The following is a 20,632-nucleotide window of genomic DNA, read 5'->3' as shown; positions in this document are numbered from 1 at the left end:
ATGTTGGGGGTAATTTTGTAAAAAGGCCAAAAAGGACCTAATTGCATAAAATAAATTGATTTTTTTTTGTTTGGATTAGTGTATTAAACAAAATTATTATTTTAGATCAAGAACGAGTGAAGATCGAGGAGAAGAGAAAAATTCCAAATAGCCCCTGTACTTAGTCATTGCTGCAATTTACTCAGGTAAGTTCGTATGAACTGTTATCGCTTAACTGTTGTTTAAATTGAATGTTTATTATGTTATTTTGATGTAAATGAATTATTATCCAAATGTATCAATGTTATGATGAATTGACGGATATCGAGTCTCGGTTGAACCTTAAGAATTCTTAGGATACAAATGAGATGTCATTAGGGATTTCATGTTTCGGGTGCTGGTCTTGAATGTCCTACCGATGGCTGAGGCCTACATTTGTTGCGGAGTCTCCACAACTTGTGTGAGCAGCATCGTGTAACTTACAATCCGACCTACAACTTGTATGAGCATGCCCATTTCACAGCTCGTATGAGCAATGATGTAAAGGAAAAGTTACAGTTATATGTAAAAGCACATTTCGTGTGAGCTTTCCAGAGTATCCGATGTAATTCTAGATGGTTCAACGGGTAAGAAAATGAATGGAACAGTAAGTGACTTAATGGAAAGGTTCATAACTATATGTAAAGGTTGATGCTTATATAATGTGTCTTATGAAATCTATTTATGTTATAAATGAGTTTATATGATTGTCAATGAATCTACTAACATATGAGCTTGATGATGCTTGGATATGCTTATATGTAACTCATGGCATTGGAAACGGTAAATAAGCAAATGGAATGGATCATGATCGTATGCTAACGATGATGAATTAAATGTTATGTTTATACATGGTTGATTTCTTATGTATCATGAACAAGTATACTAACTTATGAGTTTGATAGTGTTATATAGGCTTTTATTAAGCTTATGGCATTGGTAAAAGGTTTATATGTATTTTATAAAGTTTATTATTGAAACGGTATGTTATGTTTAAAGTTTATACGAGCTTACTAAGCATTTATTGCTTATGTAGTTGTTTTTCTTTGTTTTACAGATTATCGGAAGCTCGATTCGGTTAGAAGCTCGTCAGAGACCTATCACACTATCCATTAGACAATTCGATAGTTCTTAAGTAATTTGGATAAGTTTTATAATGACATGTATAGGGTGATTTGTAATGGCTTGAAAGTGATAAATGTGGTATGTTTTTGGTAGGTGTTTGAGTTAGGTATTTATGTTGTTGTTAGGCACATAATGGGATTGGTCTTTATGCATGGAATTAGGTATTTCTAGCATGTTTTGGTAAATGGTGTTTTTATGCATTTGAGTTGCCTTTGAATGGCATAATGGTTGGTTGAAGTAGGGCCTTGGAAAAGGCATATATATGTGTGTGTTTAGATGTTTTGGTGCTTTGAAAGTTTGCATATTTGGTCTAAATGTTTAGGCATGAAATGGTCTTGGAAATGACTTGATTTTAGGTAAATTTGGGTCCACACGGCCTAAGAGACGAGCACACGACCTGGCGGCACGACTGTGTGTCATCTAATGTGTAACAACCTGATAGTCACGAGTGTCAGAAAATGCATTTTCGACCGTAAATATTTACGGAGCTAGTTGTGTAGTTAATTAGGTTTTGGTTAAGTGAATTTTCATGAATTAAGAGTAATTAGGTATAATGACTAAATTGCATAAAGGGTGAAAGTTGAATTATAGATTCAAGAATTATTAAAAGGCCTAAAGAATTTCCATTGACTTTAAATGAGGCGGCATAAGGTTCATTATTATTATAAAATTTAAGTTAAAATATAAATATATTATAATATAAAACCTTAAGAATTAAGTAAATATATATAATATAATAATAAAGTAAATATAATAAGTAAATGAAATAAAAAGGGAAAGAAAGGAAGAAAATGAAACAAAAAGGAAAAGGAAAAAAGAAAAAAAGAAAGAAAGAAAGAAAGAAAGAAGAAACACAAGGGCTTAGGGACTTTTAAGGTTCAAAGTTCAATTGGTTAATCAATTTAGTCCCCTTTTCTTGTAATTTTTATGTTTTTAGAATTCCGATGTTAAATACGACCTGACCCATGTCCAAATTTTAGAAATTATTAAGTTTTTAAGTGATTTTTATGTTGAATAATTTTAGTATTAGGGATTAAATTGATAGATTTTAAGTTAGAAATGAAAAGGATTGAGTTGTAGAATAAATTGTAAATTTTGAGTAATAGGGACTAAATTGTGAAAAATTAAAAATTAGGAATTTAACTGAAATTAGGGAGTTAAAATTAGTTTAAAGTAGAATTTGGATGAAAATATAAGATTAATTGTAAAGAAAGAAAGTTAGTCTCGATTTAGGGACTAAATTGAAATTTAGGCAAATATTGAGTAAAAATTTAAATATCAAATATGAGATTGAATTGTGTTGTATTGATGAATTTTAATTGTTTTAATTCCATTGCTAACGTCGTACTGGAATCCTCAACTAAAAAGGGAAAAGACAAAGTCGACGGGGAATAGCTCAAAATTTCTGGTTTGTATTTCTATAATCCGAATATAATCATTAATTGTTGTATTTTGATTTAATGCTTATGGTAAGTGGTTGAGGTGAGCGTTTGGCATTTGATATTGAATTTAATTGAATTCATATGTATATGTGATTATATGAAAAATTGATATTGGATATTGATGGTTTTTGAATTGTGAAATTAAACCATATTAATTGTATCGGGTTGAGTCGGATATAGATGGCATGCCATAGGATTGAAAGAGTTTAGGGATTTCTTCAACTTCGAGTCGATGAGACACTAGGTGTCAATTTACTACTTCGGATTAATTCGATGAGGCACTGGGTTGCCAATTTACTTCGATTTAGCCGATGAGACACTAGGTGTCAATATATTACTTCGAATTATCCAATGAGGCACTGGGTGCCAAACTGGTAAGTTTTGGTTGGATCTATGTATCTGTTCGAGTCCGATTCGTGTTAATAGGGGTAATTAAATAAAATTACATTATGATTGATATTAAATGATATTGTATGCGAAATGAAAATGGGACAGTGAATTGAAATATGGATTGAGACACATAAATTGTGTATTCATGAATTAGATATGAAATGAACAATATTGTTGTTCAAATTATATGTGTATCATATTGTGAGAAGCTATTATATAGCAACTGATGAGAATTGAGTATTGGATGAATGATGTATTTATGAATTGAATATTGAATGACTAATGTCATTGTATGAATAAATGTGGTTTTTAATATTCAATTGTGCTTACGATTAAAATGCATATTATACGGATTATAGAAATACCACTGAGTTTTACTGAGCGTACGGTTTTTTTTCTGTGCGCAGGTTAAGTACTAAATTTTGATTGTCGATTCAGCATCCAACAACGATCTCGAACTCAAACATGGTGATGTTTTCCTTTTATGTCAGCATGTACCTAGGGTGTCTAAATATTAATCATTTTGTGGATTGATTGTAAATAATATTATAAGTTAATATTGGATGGTTATATATATATATATAAATATGTGTTTATGTTTGAGGTCAGATTATGGCAAGTTTAAGTTAATGTTTAAATGAACATGAAATAGGTAAAATAGATTGAATTTGGCATGTTTACAAATTGGATTTGAATGATGTTTTATTGATATGTTTTGATGATATAATTGTGGTACCTATGAGGGTACATTGGTTAGGCACCTAGGATGATTGTTTTGACATATTTTGGATGTGTTTGATTGTGTTTTGAATTGGTTAAACGAATGATTTTTGAGCTGCTTATTGTTCAAGCTTGTAGGGAATGGTAAACTTGTTGTTAAAGGTACATTTTGAGTCCACACGACCAGACACACGGGCATGTGACTGGACCGTGTGAGACACACAACCTGACCACATAGGCGTGTGAACCCTGCAGCTTTGAAAATTTTTAATATTTTTGAAAAATTCTCTAAGTTTCCAAATTAGTCCCGATTTATTTCTAACGTGTATATTAAGCCTCGAGGGATCAATTAAGGGAAAATATGTATGAGTTTAATTTATTTTTGATATGATTATATTATGATAAGAAATGTTCATAATTTAAGTCTATTTGATCGATAAGCTTCAGTAATGCTCCGAAACCTTATTCCGGCGACGGATGTGGGTTAGGGGTGTTACATGATAATTTCTTAGGGTACAAGTCAGTGAGTTACACAACCTAACATACGGCCTGGCATACGGGCGTTTGGAGAAACTTAGAGAGTTACATGGCCTGGCATACAGGCATGTGACCCTACTTAGAGAGTTACATGGGTGAAGACATGGTCTGAGACACAGCTGTGTGTCTCTAGTTCGAAGGTTACACGGCCTGATACACAGGCGTGTGTCTCAGCCATGTGAGGCACACAGCCGTGTGAGGCACACAGCCATGTGACCCATGTTTTGCAATTTTTACATGTTTTTCCTAAGCTTTCCAAATTGTTTCAAATTGGTCTCGAATTTACTTCTAAGATATGTTTAGGGCCTCGAGGGCTCGATTTAGGGACGGTATGTATGTATATAATTGGTTTATGATGTGATTATATTATTGAATGATATTAAGTTTAAATGTTTCTAATTGCACGGTAATGGTTCGTAACCCTAATTCGATGACAAAGACGGGTTAGGGGTGTTACAGATACATTATTAATAGGTTTAAAGGAAATTATTCTATTTTATCCTTAACACATGCATCACAAATTTTTTCTAATTCAAAATCAATTTTAGGCAATCCTCTTACTAAGTCATTTTTAGCTAATTTATGCAATATGCTCATGTTAGCCTGTCCTAGTTTTCTATGTCATAATAAAGAATTATTTTCATTTTTAGCAACAAGACATATGATTGAATCATGCAAATAATCTAAATGCAAAATATATATATTTTATCCCATATCTTACAAGCATATTCTTATTAAACACAATGTTAACTTTTTTACATCCATTAGATTCAAAAATGAAATCGAGACCACTATCACACAGTTGACTAATACTAAGTAGATTATGCTTAAGACTATTGACATAAAGAACATTTTCAATAAGAATTGAATAGCTTGTACCAATAGGGTCAATTCCTTCTACTTGTCATTTAAAGTTGTCACAAAATGTAACTACTCATCCATTTTTTGGCTTCAAATTGATGAAGTTACTCTTGTCACCGGTCATGTGCTTTGAGCATCTACTATCAAGGTACCATGAGTTTTTGAATGAACCACTTATCTTGAAGCAATGCTCCTCTTCCTACAAACATAGATATAAGCTTTGATTTTTGATATCCAAATTATTTTGGGTCCATAAGCATTAGTTCCTATAATTTTAGTCCCTTTAGGTATCCATTTTGAAAGGATGTCTTTATCATGAGTACTTATGAGTCATTTGGGGACCCATACACTTTTAATAAGTTTTCCTTTGTAAAAATTTTGGGGACCTCTATGTTTATAGAAATTAAAGCTAGTTTTGACAAAGTTTTATTTTGAGCTTTCTCCTTTAAAAAATCTTTTTGGTAAAACTTTGTTAAAGTGAACTTTTTCACTCTTAAGCAACTCAAGTTGCTTTTGATGATCATCATTAGGGGTGAGCATTCGATCGAATCGAATCGAATCGAATCGAAAATTTTCGAGTTAATCGAGTTTTCGAATCTCATTTTATCATCCTAACTTTATTTGAAGTTTTCTCGAATCGAGTCGAGTGAGATGGAATTCGAATCGAATCGAATCGAATATATTTGTTCGAGTTAAATTTTAAAAATTAATTTTGGGTCCTTGTAACCATTGTCACCCATCATAATAAAATTTGTCCACCTTAATCAAATTTTTATTAACTTTCATCATCTCATAATTTATTTATTAATTTTTATATATTGGTTAGCTTATTTGTTTGCTTAGTTGTTTCAATTATCTTGATTCTTGTCACTATGTATTTTGGAATTAAAATATATTAAATATAAAAATATGATTTTTAATAAAATTTATTTTAAAAATAAAATTTGAAATTGATACCAATATAAAATTTTAACACGAATATTTTATGACATAATTAAGAATTCAATTTTAATATAAATATTCAATATGACTAAACAATTCAATAATATAAATAATATAAAATGTGAAATTTAATTTAATAATATAAATAGTATATATAAATAAAATTATTACTATTTATGTTTAGTGATTTTTTTTGGATAATTTTAATTTTTTATTTGAGAGTAAAGGGTGAGAAGTAAAAGTTTAGGGGGAAAATAAAAAGTTTTGGGGAATAAAAGTTTGAGGGAAAGTAAATAGGGGGAGTAAAATTTTGGAGGGAAAATATTAAAAAAAATTGGAGGGGGAGGGTTTGGGGTAGATGGGAGGTGGGATGGGAAGAGAATAAAAGTTTTAGGGAAAAAGTGGGAGGGAGTAAAAATTTTGGGGGAAAATAAAAGGTTTTGATGGTTTTTGAGAGTAAAATTTTGAAAAAAAAATGAATTGAAGAGTAAAATTTTGGTGGGAAATGGATTTTGGGTAGATTGGGGTTGGGAGGAGGAGTAAAAGTTTTGGGGAAAAGTGGGAAGGAGTAAAAGTTTTGAGGAAAAGTAAAAAGTTTAGGATTTAGGTAAAACGTAAAATATTATAGTTTGATATTCAATTATTCAATTATTCGAGTTATTCAATTGAAAACTCAACTCGATTCGAACTCGAAATTGAAAAAAATTTGAGTTGATTCGAATAACTCGATTAACTCGAATAACTCGATTCGTTTAACTCGAAATTCGAATTTTTTTCGATTTTTTCGAGTCGAATCGAATTTTGCTCACCCCTAATCATCATGAACTCTAGAAAGAAAATAATGCAAGTCAAAATTCTTTTTCTCAAAATCATTTATACTAGCTTGCATATAATTTATTTTATTTTCAAGTTCATGCTTGACTTTGGAGAGTGAATTATTTTTCTCTTTTAGTTTTGAAATGGTTTCTCTATGTTTTGAAACCATTAATACAAACTCCAAACCCAACTCGTCATAGGCATATTCTAACTCATCAAAAGAATAAGAAGGTGAATTTGATAAGTTAGAAGTTACTTTAGAGTCGTCAATGGCCATAATGCAAAAATTAACTACTTCATCATCATCATCATTATTGGATGAATCCTCATCACTCCAAGTAGCAACATGAGCTCTGAATTTTTGTTTTCTTGACCTCTTTTTATTCTATTAGGAACAATCAAACTTGATATGTCCTAGCTTCTTGCATTTATAGTATATGATGGGGTCCTTCTCCTTGGTGGATTCAATCTTGACTCCTTCCTTCTTTTGGAATTTGCTTCTTTTATTAGACCTCATAAACTTCTTAAATCTTTTTGCAAACATGGTCACCTCTTAATTCTCATCCAGATCATTACTTGAATTACAATTTTCTATTGTGGACTTGAAGGCAATACCAACCTACCTTCTTCTTCTCAACTTTTTTATTCTCCTCTATTCACTCATTTGAGCCTCATTTCATGAGTGAGAAAAGAATTAATTAGCTCATCTAATGAAATAGTCTCCAAATTTTTTACTTCCTCTATGGATGTAACTTTGGCATCCCATAAATAGACCAGCTTCAAAGCATTTCCTGCACTACTTCTTCATTGGGGATAGGTCTTCCCATAAGACTTGAGCTCATTGATGATGATAGTGAATCTATTAGACATAGCTTTGATGTCCCCCTCAGGATTTATCTTGAACGTCTTATAATTGAGGGTGAGAATTCCCACCTTTGATTTCTTGACTTGATTGATGCCCTCATGAGTGACCACTAGTTTGTCTTAAATTTCCATGGCATTGTGGCACAGGATGATACCCTACTATACTCTTTCAGACTAAGTGCACCAAAAAGTGTGTGCATGGCCTTGGCGTTGAGTTGTATGCTTTTACTATCTTCCTCATTTCATTCCTTCTTGCTCTTTAGAACTAAGATTTCTCCTTCTTGCTTTTAAGGTATGGATGGACCATCCATGATGATGTCCCATACGAAAATATCGTTAGCTTGTGTAAACAACATCATTTTAGTCTTCTAATATGAATAATCTGCACCATTGAAGTAAGGAGGTTTATTAATGAATTGAGGCTCACAAAAAATAATGGAGTCAAAAGAAGACGTCATCTTGTGTGGTTTGAATAGATGAAAGTTGAGCTACCTCAAATATCTTCTATTAATTGTTAGACCGTTATTTAGAGACTAGCTCTGATACTAAGTTTTAGCTCAATTGATCAATCCAAAATTGCTAAGAGGGGTGAATTTGCTTTTAAAAAATTTAGGAAAACTAGAAAGAAAAGATAGAACAAAGAACACAAAAATTTAGATTGGTTCGACCCCAATTGCCTATTCCACTATCTTAGCTTTCCACAGCTAAGGATTTTCTCAAATTCACTAATTTTTACAGCCTTTGAGGACAAGGTTTAACCTTACAACTCCCTTAAGATTTCTACCAAAATATTAAGAGACAAACCCCCAAAGAATTACAAAGAAGCAAACAAAGAAATAATTCTAATAAGATTAGAATGTTTGCCAATTAAGCACAAATAGACAATAATACACTTGAGCAAAAAAAAAAAACAATAAGAGCTCGCAAGTGTGTACAAGAGAATTATATAAGTATTGAGCACAAAGGTTGTTTGATTGGTGATTTTTGTTTGAATATGCTTTCTTGTTGTTGTAGGATTTTTAGCAGGTATTTATACCCCCTAAATGATTTCCAATTGTTAAGGTTGTTGTGGTAGTTAATAAAGCTATTAGGGATGTGAAAACCAAAGCATTTAATACACTTGCAACAACGAGTATTGATACTAGATAAAAAAGGTATCGATATTGTTTACAATAAATGCTAAATTCAGTGACCGTTGAAATTTAAATATTGATACCATAACAATTTTATAGATACCTTACAAAAACGTATTGATACCGGATCGATACTTCGTTGATTTTGTGAAAAATAAAATGCTAATTTGGTATCGTTTATTTGAAGGGTATGGATATTTCAAAAATATCGATACTTGGTCAAAAAGGTATTGATACTTTTTGGCATGGAGCAATTCTGACTTGTTTGAAAAAGTTTGCTTTGTTAACTTGGTTAAAATCATTTTAACTTCATCTTAAAGTTGTTTCAAAAATTTTCTAAGAGTTCAAAGTAGATATTCAAAATTTTATCTCTTAGACTTCAATTTGAAGAATCAGTTTATCAATTTTGTTCAATTTTAACTTTTGTTCATAAACACTTCAATTTGTTATATTAAAACATTTTATCAAATAAAACTTAGTTTAACAACTGTCGAAACTGTTAGCTCAAATAACCAAACCGAAATTGTCAAGAGAGGGTGAATTGGCTTTTAAAACATTTGTGAAAGCTAGAGAGAAATAATAAAAAATTTTGACACAATAATTTAGAGTGGTTCGGCCCCAATTGCCTATTCCACTACCTTAGCTTTCCACTACTAGGTATTTTCCCAAATTCACTAATTTGATAACCTTTGAGGACAAGGTTTAACCTTACAAACTCCCTTAAGATTTCTTCCCAAACCTTAAGATACAAACCCTCTCAAAGAGATACAAAGAAGCAAACAAAGAAATAATCGTTTCAAGATCAAAGTGTTTGCAAATTAAGCTCAATTACAAAATAAAACAAAATAAAGAACAAAAGGTGAGAGAAAATGAAACTGGGAAGAAAATTTGGGAAAAAGAAAATAAAGGAAAATAACAATAAAATTTAAAAAGAAAAACCACCACCTTAAAATCTGGCACCCAATCAGGTTTTTAAGGGTTTGAAATCAACCCAAACTTAACTACAAAGGCAACCCCTAAGTTAGCCCAAGCAAAAAATATAACACCATTTGCTCACCCATAGAATCGAACTCAAGACCTCACACACACACAAATCACTTAACCACTGGGGCAGATACTTATTTACAACGAATTTTGTCAAATCAAATATTAGATTTTTGGGATGTTACAAGACATGCCAGGACCTTATCCAAAAAGTTGTTGTAAGTCTGCTAATTTTTCAAGCTTGAAAATTGCCAGCTTCGGTGAATGGAATTTAATAAATTTCACACCATTCATGCATGTATCACAAGATTTAGCTCTTTTCCAACCCAAAGATGTTGGAATGGGGTTAAGCATTTTTTTATCTTCAAGGTACAAGAGATATGAGTTTGTTCTTCCTTAACCTACCCAAAACAGAATCAGTTGGTTTTGCAGATGTAGGGTACTTATCTTATCCTCACAATGCTTGATCACAAATTGGTTATGTTTTCACATATGGTGATACTGCAATTTATTGGCGCTTTGTGAAACAAACAATTGCTGCTACTTCTTCTAATCATACTGAGATTTTGGCAATCCATGAGGCTAGTCATAAATGTGTGTGGCTAAGGTCTGTAATTCATTACATATGAAAAGATTGTGCTTTATACTTTGAAAAAGAAGCTCCAACAGTTTTATATGAAGATAATACAACTTGCATTGCATAACTTAAAGAATGATATATTAAGGGTGATAAAACAAAACATATATCACCAAAACTTTTCTTCACTCATGATCTATAAAAGAATGGAAATATAAATTTTCAACAGATTAGTTCAAGTGAGAATTTGACAGATCTTTTTATTAAGGCGCTCTCTACTACTATATTTGATAAGTTAATTTTCAGCATTAGATTGCGTTGTCTCAAAGATCTTAAGTGATGCTTACATGAGGGGGAGTAAATTCGCACTACATTTTTTGTTGTGATATACTATATATATCAAATGATTATGTACTCTTTTTTCCTTCACTAAGTTTTTGTCCCACAAGGTTTTTCCTAGTAAGGTATTTAATGAGGCATATCCTTTATACAATAAACATCCAAGAGGGAGTGTTATGAATGCTATTAAGTGGATATTCAACCTTTCACCTTTCATCTCCCTTAATCTTTCATCTTCCTTAACCTTTCACCTTCCATTTTCTTGTAACCACTTTCTTATTTATGTATTAGAAAATGAAGAGTCTAATCTCCCTATATATATAGGAGTATACTACTTGTAATGATGATGAAAAATAAGAGAATGCAATAGAAATCCTCATATTCACATATCCATCTTTTATCTATTATTCTTGTTTATAATAAAATAAAATAATCTTAAAATCTAAAAGTTTTGTACCTCACTTCTTAATTTTATTTTAAATTTACGTTTCAATTCGTACTCTAACAATTTAGACATATATTGCATCTACATAAAATATTCAATATAATATCAAATTGGTAACATTTATGTACAAAATTAATTAATAATAATAATAACATGTTAATTAAGTGAATTATGAGTAAGACAATAAATATTTCTTTAGAATTCAAACTTAAATTCCACCTAAACCAAGAGTTTATTCGTAATTCTTCCTTTTCTTTAACCAAAGATACGTTAACAAATCTTGAAACATGGTTGTACACTTTACAAGAAATTTGTAAGGTAATTTTTAAAGTAATTTCTAAGGTATTTAATAGTTTGACTATTCATAAATAAATAGGTGTAAACTAGCATCTTTTGGTAGGTAATCGGCGAAACGAAATTTTTATATATTGCTTTGTGAGACACTTATGACATGAGTAGAAAAATAATATGTAAATATACTTTTAAAAATTGATATAAAAATAAATAATGTTTTGGCTAAAATAATGAAATTAAATGCAAAAAAGTTTAAATTTATTCTGAGTTCAATTTAATTTTGGAGAATAAAAGTTTAAATATAATTTAAGTGTATCTTATCAGTAAAATAAACATCACATCAAGAGCAGATACCCGTAAAAGACACCTCCTAACATTTTAGTGTAAAATACTCTTACTTTTCTTAGGTTTAGTACAAAATGCACTTACACCTATGATTTCTACAGTGCCCACTGACAGTTCCCATTGGGTTTAGAGTAAAATACATTTATACTTATGATTTTAAGAATGCGCTCTCTTAAAATCTACTTTCTGAACAAATTTCAAATATAATAACTATAATTAATTAGTTGCCATCATTTTGAAGGTTTTAATGAAAAACAAATTGATAAAACATAAAAAAATCATTATAAACTTATTGTATATAATTAAAATTTAACATAAAAAATTAAATAAACTTATAACTAATGAAATCTTAAGTTAATGGATAAGTTAAGGCCCTTAGAATATTAGGGTGTTATATTATACATATTTATTCTGGTTTATATCCCATCATATTCGGGTCAAGTATAGGTTCATTCTGGTTTAGGTTTAGATATATTTTTCTTATCATTTTAATAATGTATTATAATGATTAATTCTACTTATAGTTATTTAGATCTATTCTTTGTAATTAACTATACTTTTAATTTAACAAAAATTACATATATTAATTGAAAATTAAATTATGTTTTAACATAAAGATTATATTAGAATTCTAAAGCAATTTATAGTTTTATTTAATAAGAAATGAAATGTTTTGTATAACTAATAGATTTTATTGTTTTTAATAGAAAATTATTGAATATCTATAATATATATAAAAGCATCATTTTGGAGAAATTTTAAACTGATAATAATATCTTTTATTATTAATTAGATTACTAAATTGATATTAAAATTATTTATTAATATAATAATAAAAGTAGCATTAATTATATACTAATTAATATGGTAGTTAAAATTAATATTTAGCAGAATCTTTTAGGTCAATATTTTATTAATGCAAAAAAGTCATAAATTCAAGTAAACTGAAACGTAAATCTTAACATTAACTTCAATTATAAAACAAATTTGTAGACATGTAATAATTATTGAATCCCACTATCCGTTGAAAATTATTGAAGCAGATAAGGGACATAAATAAATGTGTATCCAAAAAAACAGCTGTTGGGCAAAGCTTCACACATTTCAAGTTTTCTGCTCCATTAATTTGGCAATTCACCCATAATGGGCCCACCCTCAAACCTATCGACTGCTAAACCCTAAAAAATTGAATGTTTATTAAAGTAATTTATTTTTTGTAATAACTTATTAAGTAAAATTTTGGAAATAGATTGAAAAATCCAAAAATGGTGGGAGGTGCAAAGCAAATGGGTTTGGTCTACAGGCTGTTCTCATTATGCAGAAAAGGATGAGTAGTGAAACAGAAAGGGCAGCCAGCTGAGCTAATTTGTGTAAAACCAAAAACAGTCATTGCTTGGCTGTATTCACACTTCACAGGTGTGTGTTTGTTTGATGAATTTCAGTCAATCTCAAATCCTAATTTCATTTCTTTTTATGCTTTTGCTTTTGGCCTTTTTCCATTCACTTTGCTCTTTTTTCTTTTGATGTGGTGAAAACTGTTCTAAATATAATATTTTAAATATCTATTTTATTTTCTTATACACTATCAGAACTATTAGCCTCTCCTCAACACTAAACGAAAAAATAAATGTATTTTTGGAATCACATTTTCTCATTTCCCATATTAATAATTATATTAATATCAATCGAGTTAATATGCAGTTAAAATATAAAAATAATTAATTTCTAGAAAGTTATTTTGTTTTGCTTCACCTCAAGAGAGAATCCAAGGGATAAGTTATGGTCTTGACTTCTAAAAATGAAAATTATATTTTAACCTCTTAAAATTTATTAAATTATAAATTTATATATATGATAATATTATGCTGTCTCTCAAGATGAAAATAAATTTATAGAATATTTTCTCAAAAAATATAATGAAATAATAAATTAAAACATAATAATTTTATATTTTAACTTTTTAAAAACTCATTACCAATATTTCTTAAAATATTTTCTAGATTCGTGCTTCCGCACTAAAAATGGCTTCTACGGTAAAATGTTTTACAAACCAAAGATCGAAAACCGATGACTCCTGTTGACGATGATATTTTTTTAAAAAGAATATCAAAAAAGTGAGCAAATCTCTCTTCTTCTTTTTTAATATTTTAGAGAAAAAAAAATCCAAAAAAGTGTAGCAAATTTTTTATTATCACGACTATGGCAAACATGTATCATAAATCCTTGACAATTAATATAAAATATAGTTTTATATAAATACTAATATAAAATAATATAGTTATAAATGAATTCAATTGGTGAATCTAAAAAATATTAAAAACTATGGAAGTTAATATGTATATATTTTTAGAGATAAATTTTAAAATTATACTTCACGATATTAAATGTCCATTGTAAAATAAATTTTGATTTTATATAATTATATACATCGAAATTTGTTTTTAATTATACTTCACTAATATCGTTATCTGTTGAAAAATACGAAAATAAAAATTTGGTGTTAGGGGGAGTGCTCATTCCCCTGCCCACCAAATCTATATGGAGACAGTTTTCTGTTGGCAATTTATTGAACTGATTGTTTGGGCTATGATGATTATATAGACGATATCTAGCCCGTTATGGAAAATCATATCACTTGGAAATCATATATTAGTGATTGGATTGAATAAGATTACCCTTATTTAATCCTTTGAATCAATGAAGTTGGATTAGATTGAATCACTAAAGACTTATCTGTCAAGAATCCTAGTTTATGTTGTTAATTATTATTATGTTGTATTTAGCTTATATAGTGCTTGTTTTATAGGGATTGTGATAGATCTTTTTGTGTAAGCAAGTCTGGATAATTTTTTTTATAATTGAGAACTTGTGTAGGTTTATGAACAGAGAGAATTGAGCCATTAACCTATTCTAAGTGAGGAACCTTATTGTATGTATGCATATTGATAATAGAACCTTTTTATTGTGGTTTTACTTGCTAAATTCACAAGGGGTGAATTTAGTGGTGAGAGTATCTAGTATTCAAGGTATAAATGTGAGGTAAATTGTCATAGGGTGTGTGATAGATTAGGATCACTTGTTGTAAGTGTTGAAAGTAGTGGATATTTCTCACTGAGCTAGGCTCTGCATGTTGGATCTGGTCCCAAAGTGTAGTATATTCGTTTATGTACACTTGTAATTTTTTCGAACAGATTGGTTAATAAAATTATTCATGAATTTCATTAATACTTTGTATATTTTCCTCACGTGGGTTTTGCATGTAAAGCAAAATAGAAGCAAATATTAGCTCACTAGTTGTCTAATGTTTAAACTAATACAAAGCAATATTATATGATCAGATCGTAATACAGAAAGATAACTCGTATTAGTAGAAGAACCTAAACATGCCCTTAATCTAATCGAAAATGAAAAAATCGATTGAAAGACTAATATGTCGCCTATCAAGTTTAATTTGGGAGATGCTTTATCTTGTGCATCAGAGCAGATGACTCCCAGAAGATAGATACATAGATGTGACTGGTCGGATTGATGGTACTTAGACAAGACCCAAGAAGAATAGATATTGAATCTGTTTATGGATTGTAACACTCTTACGTGGCCCAATCACCAAATTCGAGTGTGGGTGTCACAACAATACCATGTTATTGTTTAAACTAAGATCTCGCTACGTTAAAACATACAATGTTACGTATTAAAAATAACTTGCAATAGAGCCTAATTTAAATACAAAGTTTACTGTCCGAACTCCAGACACTGATGAATCTAAATTAATACAACATAATCACCCCATTAGCGACGTTCCTAAAGGTGCCCCATTCCTATGTGTATGACACTTTACTACGGAGTTCCTTAATACAACAAGGTTTGTCTAGGTCTCTGCTTGAGTTCCTTAATCCGTAATTCTTGCAACCATAGATCAAACCTCTATAATATGATCATATCCATAGACGGATAGATTGTTGAGCGGTTTTCTTCCAACCATTCTATTGACCTTCAATCAGCCTTGGTAGTTCCTCTGAATGTATCGCCAACTTTGCAGACTCTATCTTTTCTTTCGTTCATTTTCTTTCTTCCATTCATCCTCAAAGTAAATTTCTTCTCACCATCATGCTCTATTATTACGGCTCTCTGACTTACCTCCTAAACACCAATTAGTATATTTCCTTTAATAGTTATTCACAATTTAAATAGTCCATGGTGGACTCTTATTATTACCCTAGTCCCGATGGGGTCGCTGTCATCCCATCCTTTGGGATACCTAGAAAATTTTTTGCTCTGCTAGGGTAAGTTTCATTCGTATCAAATAGCGGTTGGATTACTTCTTGGTAATCCACATTGGCCGCATTACATTACCCTTAGGCGTAGTGCGCCCTTTTGCTATTGACCTCTATAGCCATCAGTACTCAACCGGATGTCTCTATGTAGCTATCTGAATTCATGATTCCTCTCTCATACTGCATTCCTACATAACTAGCCATTTGGCTGATACTTCCTCAATGGTTTTCTCTTTTAAGAGAAATAGTCTTGACAGACACTTTTGTCATCCAGTGTATCCTTCTTTGTCTATGGGTTCTAACCACCCTTCCCTTCCTTACGGACTAACTAATGTATATATAATACACCACTAGCCTATATGGTTTCCCTTAACGCCTTCGACGTTCCTTAATGGTGGATCATTATCCGCGATCCTTGGTTAAACCATTTCTCATTCGACTGAACTTTAGGGACCATTGGTATGTCAACTTTCATTACTAATTCCTGATTAACATCCTTATACCCTACTGGGTTACACGACTACTATTCCTGCACTCTTTTTTCATTTCTATTATGTATACATTCATTTGTGGAATTCCTTGCATGTTCATACTTCCATATTCCTTTCAACCTTTTTTCCTTGTTCGCGAGTTACCTCATGATTTCTGTTCTGATTTTCCACCCATGTTTATTGTCTGCGCAGATTCTTTCTCTAGGCTGCCATAGCTGTGCTATGGACTTACACAGTATACCCTCATGTTTATTGTCTGACGGACTCCATTGGTTTCCATAGTTTAACTATGGCCCTTCACTTTAGTATCCCTATGTTTATCGTCCGGACAGAATATCTACGATGCCATAGCATATTTCAACTATGGTCTTACACGATATAACCCCATATTTACCGTCATGGTGAACCATCCTATATTTAGTGTCCCGTCAAATTATCTCGTGTTTAGTGTCACATCCCATATGTTTATTTATTATTTTGTCAATTTATTGAACAAGCAAGTAAGTGGTCAAGTGATAAAGGGCTTAATTGAATTCCTAGAGATCCTAGGTTTAATTGCCATCATCTACATATTTTCATTTAAATTTTTAGCATCTAAAAAGGGATAGTTAACACCCTTTTCGTCCACCTCATAGTTGTCTTATGGTGAAGATTCTTTTTTCTTTTGTTTAGTCAGCTTTTCCCCAATACCTCCCATTTTCACTCCATGATCCACTTTTTGTGCCTATGTTTCCCCTATTGCCATTTTCTTCCCCTCTTACCATACCATGGTAGGCCAATGTACCTAGACACCCTAAAACACCCATTTTTATTTTTACTCACTCTCTCATCTTTTTCTCTCTTCTCCCCCACCTTCCACCACCACTTTTTCTAAATTTTGCCACCATACCACCACTATTAGCCACATTTTCTTCACTAGTTCAACACCACAACACCATTAGAACTTTCCCTCTCTTCCACGCCTCCTCCTCTTTCACCATCGTCGCGCCACCGCCGCATCACCACATCGTCTGTCGTAAATCACTATTTTTCGTCAATTTTTATCTTCTCTTTATTTCTTTTTTTAAAATCAAACTTCTAACCCTCCTCTCTTATTTTTCATAGACCATATACGATTCTAATATCTATTCATTTTATTTTTGAATGGTGATTTCATTAGATAATCTTCTATTGTAAACGAAATACTGTGGTATCAAAGATTTATCTATTCCTTGAGATTTTTCGTAACTGATCCTTAAACGTCGATGGTAATCTTTTTTTTCCACTTATTAAGGCTGAATCTAATAATGCTTTTACACACTTGTGAAGCATTCTTCTTCATACGCTTGAATTTGTATTCTTGCCTTAGGAAAAAGTACTCTGTTATTGTGTAAGTATTGAAGATCTTCCGATCACAATTAATTCTTTAACTTTTATTCTTTATTAGGACAATTCTAACATTAAGGTTTGTTGTGCATTCTTGAAGTGATATTCGTGAATCCCGAACCCATACTTTATATTTTAGAAGCGTGCATTTTGGGCAGTCGATTAAGTAGCTTACTTAATCACTAAAATGAGAGATATTCACCAAAATATCATTATTTTGATATGATATGAACTTTTGTCAAAAACTAAGGATTCAAGGATTGATCTCCTCCCTGAGAGTTGGATTCAGAGTCAATATGATCAGATTTCACAAAATCAAGTGTGGGGATTTATTCATCTTAAAATGTGTGAAATTATTTTTAATTAAATAAATGTTATAATATTGAATATTTATTTAAGACAATAAGAAATGAAAAATGTGCGAATACATTATGTATTCAAATGGATTATAAATCCGTTAGAAAGGAGGATTCTAAGTAAGTGATTTTAAACTTTTGGATCTATGATAATATGAATGTGTTTGTGCGATTTTCTGTTAAATGTGATGTTATACGATTTCTTGACACTTATGCATTGTGACATATGTCAATATTTGATATGCATGAAAAAGAAACATGATATTCTGATTTGCATGTTAAGCATGTCATTACACTGATTTTGATCTGCATGTAAAACATGCTTACTAAAATTTTGTTCTATATACCATATCACATCCATGGGGTTGGGATATGTTTGAAAGGAGGAATATTTTGACAATTTAATAATCTGCACATTTTGGTGGTTTAACCACGTTATCTGGCAGCTTGACTACAATATAGTGGCTTGACCACACATATATCTGATCTGGCAGTTTAATTGCATTTTGATAAGTCATCGTTGTTGAACAACCCAGGGTAGCGACTCATCATTGTCTGGCAACCCAAGGTGGTGGGTCATCGTTGCTGAGCAACCCTGGATGACTTAATTGGTTTTTTTTTATGGACGAGTTCTGAGGAACTCATTATGGAATGTAGCGGAGATGGGTAGGAAATATTTCCTGAAAATCTAAACTATTTTTTTGAAAAATTTTGCATCAACATCATCGATATGCATACTGATAAAAGTGACTCTGTTATTATATGATTTTGTATATGTGATCTGTTATTCTGTTGAGATTTTGTCTTAATTCCTGTTATTATGAAAATTGAACCACAGTGGGCTTTAAAAGCTCACCCCTTTTAGTTATGATTTTTCAGATAATAATCGAGGTTAGGATATGGGCTCAGCTTACAGAGGTGCACTCGAATACTTTCGAATAAATTATCACACTTTAAATATTTGGTATTTTAGGATTGTTATTATTATTTTGGATTGAGTTGGGACTTTTTATTTGGATTTTGGGGTTTTGGATGAGATTGCATATTGAGCTTTTAAAATTATTTTTTAAGACGATTTATAATTTTGGCAAGAAAAATTGGATTTTTGAACTTAACGACAAACCCAATACAATGATTTCTATTTCAAACTCAAGACTTTATTTTTGAACTCAACACTACCTACTCATTTAATAGAGATTTTACAAGACATGTTTCAAGTCGACAAATTATATTTAGTGATTTTCCGTTGCGACATTTCCTTTGAAATATGATGATTTTCGGTAAACATTTGAAACTTGAGTTTTTCCTAACAATAATTGATTTTCACAAATTCTTTCTGAAAGGACTTTATAGACACTACTTGGCTTTTCTTATAGCAAATCAAAATGCCGGTTTTAAATGATGATGATTGTCGAAGGAAAATAGTAACGTTTTATTGTGCCATCATCATGGTCAATGTGATCTTCGAGATTCGGCCATAAAGTTTAGGCTGGGTTTAAGGGGTTACATTTAGTGGTATCAGAGTTTGATTCAAAACTCGAGCTATGGTTATTCTTTTTCAAAAATTGCATGCATATATGACAAATGGGTATTTTTGGGAACAATCCATGCCATATCTAAAACTTACTTTTGTATAAAGTTTTGTTCTGTTTAAAAATCCAAGACTTCAAAGCTAGCCCAAGATAAGTACTCTAATTTACTGAAACTTTTATTGTGAAACTTTAGATTGTGAAACTATACAATGTGAAATGAGTAGACCATGAAACTTTAGATTCTGAAAACTGTAGATTTTGAAACTATAGTGATGTTGTAATGAAACTTTTAGATTGAAAACATTTTGGAATAATAACAAAAAATTGTTAATAAATTATCAGATAATTTCACAAAACTTAGACAATCGATAGAAAATTTAATAATCGTGATGTACAAACCCGAGATATAAGAGCTCATAGAAAGCAAGGTCAAGGGACCCAATTCTATTCGTCTGTGTCGCAAGTACGCACTCCCGAGTCAATAGCTGAGCATGTGTAGTATGCAACTACTGTTGATGGGAGCCAACATGAGCCTGCAAATGATGTTGTACCGCAGGCCACGCTTAGGGCTCTCCAGCGAGTAGCTAGAGCCCATTTTGGAGCAAATAGTCATGGAACTATAGCTGAGAGGCTTCATTCTTATGAGACTAATTTATATAGGGGTGTTACTAGGACGACCCCTACAGTAGTTGAATACTGGTTCGAGGCCATGGAGAGAATTTTAAATGACTAGGAGTGTACTCTGGAATAGAAATTAAGGGGTACTATATCACTGCATAGCG

Source organism: Gossypium raimondii, chromosome 9 (assembly GCF_025698545.1).
Source record: "Gossypium raimondii isolate GPD5lz chromosome 9, ASM2569854v1, whole genome shotgun sequence".
In the NCBI taxonomy this organism is placed as follows: domain Eukaryota; kingdom Viridiplantae; phylum Streptophyta; class Magnoliopsida; order Malvales; family Malvaceae; genus Gossypium; species Gossypium raimondii.
Note: the sequence above shows the minus strand (reverse complement) of the source record.